We start from the raw sequence: 2,245 nt of genomic DNA, 5'->3' as shown, positions 1-2,245 counted from the left end.
GACTTAACATTGGGCGATTTTACATTTCATATTTACAGCTTTCACATTTCATATTTTCAATATTTAGCTCATTCATCTCACCTTAGGGATCATTCCCATCATTCCAGTAATTCATCAATTCCAATATTTTCCTATAATTCCATATTTTTCACCCCTTTGTCAATTCACGATTCATTTCCAATGGGAGGGCTTCCCATTCATTCCCAATGGAAGATTTAACTTTTCATATTTTGAGCTTTCCCATTTCATATTTACAACATTTAACTCATTCATATTGCCTTATGGATCATTCTCATCATACCCACACAATTTCCACTTTTTTCAGTTTTTCCCTTATTTAGTCATTATTTAGTCGATTCAAATGGTTCCAACTTTATATGTTAAAGATTGTTCTTTCCATTGCCATTCACTCCCTTTCACATATTAATTGAAGTTATTGCCATTTGAATACCCACACAATTTCCACTTTTTTCTCTCTTTTAACACAGTATGTTCTACATTACTTGACCTATTCAAACTGTTCAAACCTTAAATGTTAAAGATTGTTCTTTCCACTGGCATAAACCTCTTTTACCTATTGATTCATATTTTTGTAATTCGAATACCCACACAATTCCCCCAAATTTCCACTTTTTTTTCAGTTTTCCCCTTGTAGCTTCTACATTATTTGGCCTTTTCACACAGTTGCAACTTGTATATGTTTTATATGTTAAAGATTGTTCTTTCCATTGCCATTCACCTCCTTTCACTTATTCATTTATGCTTTTGCAATTTGAATACCCACACAATTTCCATTTTTTTCCATTGTCTTTTACATTATTTTGCCTTTTCAAACCGTTCCTACTTAATATATTAAAGATTGTTCTTCCAACCCATTCAAACATCCAATTTCATTTCACCATTCAATGCCTCTCACTTCAGTGCTTATGCCTCACACACAATTTCTTCAGGAATTGCACATTTACTATTTTCTAATACTTTTTCCATGAGATTAGATTTTTTTCCCCCCCAAATTAATTTACTTTAATAGGTCCCGTTTCTCTTGCATGCATCGCTTTGTGAATGTTCGATTTTGTTGTTCATTCACATCGAGAGAATAACAAAAAATAATACAGTGATCCCTCGCACAGTGAAGCCGCTTTCCTCCTCCCAAGATCTTGTGTGTTTTTTGATTGACATCGAGTTGTTTGCCTTTGTTTACATAACAAGCGGAAGTTGGGGCTGAAGTAAATTACAACTCCTGTCCTCATTGGTCGATGGTCGAGCCGGGAGCCAATCACATGTCTTGCAGGGCACTTAAAAGTGATTTTGGGGGGGGATTGGCACTTCTATATGACACATGATTGGCGCCCGGCACGACTATCGACCAATGAGGGCAGGAGTGTAATCTACTCCGGCCCCAACATCCGCGTCTGGTTGTCCAAGAGACCAGCGCTGATCTCAACCAGAAAACACGCAGGCTCTTAGGCGGTTCAGTCGATTTCTTTTGTAATAAATTGGAATTTCAAATGTAAACTGCGATTCTTTTCATGTTTGCTACAGCCTTCACTTGAATTAGACTTTCGTGCAGTGCTAGTATGACCACTTCATGTGCCCCAAGCAAGGCAGCGCTGGTAATCAGAAAACACACACACTGGCGGGAGGAGGAAAGCGGCTTCACCATGCCATTGGAAATCTCTTACCTAGATTTCTTTTGTAATAAATGGAAATTTCAATTGTAAACTATGACTTTTATCTTTTTTTTTACAGCGTTCACTTTAATTTGACTTTCTGGCGTCGCTAATATGGCCACAGCTGAGACTACAGCAAAATGGATGGGGAGGGATGACAGCAGTTACTGTATAAGGTTTAATGATTTAAGATTTAATAAAATTAATGTACTGCATTAATATTTGTCTGATATATGTATAGTATGAAGACTTTTCACATAAAAAAATAAATGAAAATGTTCAAATTTAATTTTTTTTTTAAAAAAGTTCTTTATATCGCGGTTTACACATATCACAAAAAGTGAGGGATCACTGTAGGTCTATCGTGGGAAACTGTGTTATTCATGCACAGTAAAGGAGATCTTTCTCGGAAAAAAGATTCCGTTTGGTCCATCTTAAAAGATACATTTGCACCTGGGGTGAAATAGGGCTAGGGTGGGGGTCGGCAACCCGCAGCTCTCGTGCCGCATGCGGCTCTTTAGCGCCGTCCTAGTGGCTTCCTGGAGCTTTTTCAGAAATGTTTGAACATGGAAAAA

This window comes from Hippichthys cyanospilos, chromosome 12, assembly GCF_059441005.1.
Source record: "Hippichthys cyanospilos isolate Australia breed blue-spotted pipefish chromosome 12, RoL_Hcya_1.0, whole genome shotgun sequence".
NCBI lineage: Eukaryota > Metazoa > Chordata > Actinopteri > Syngnathiformes > Syngnathidae > Hippichthys > Hippichthys cyanospilos.
The sequence above is the reverse complement of the archived record's forward strand: the minus strand, read 5'-3'. Positions refer to the sequence as shown.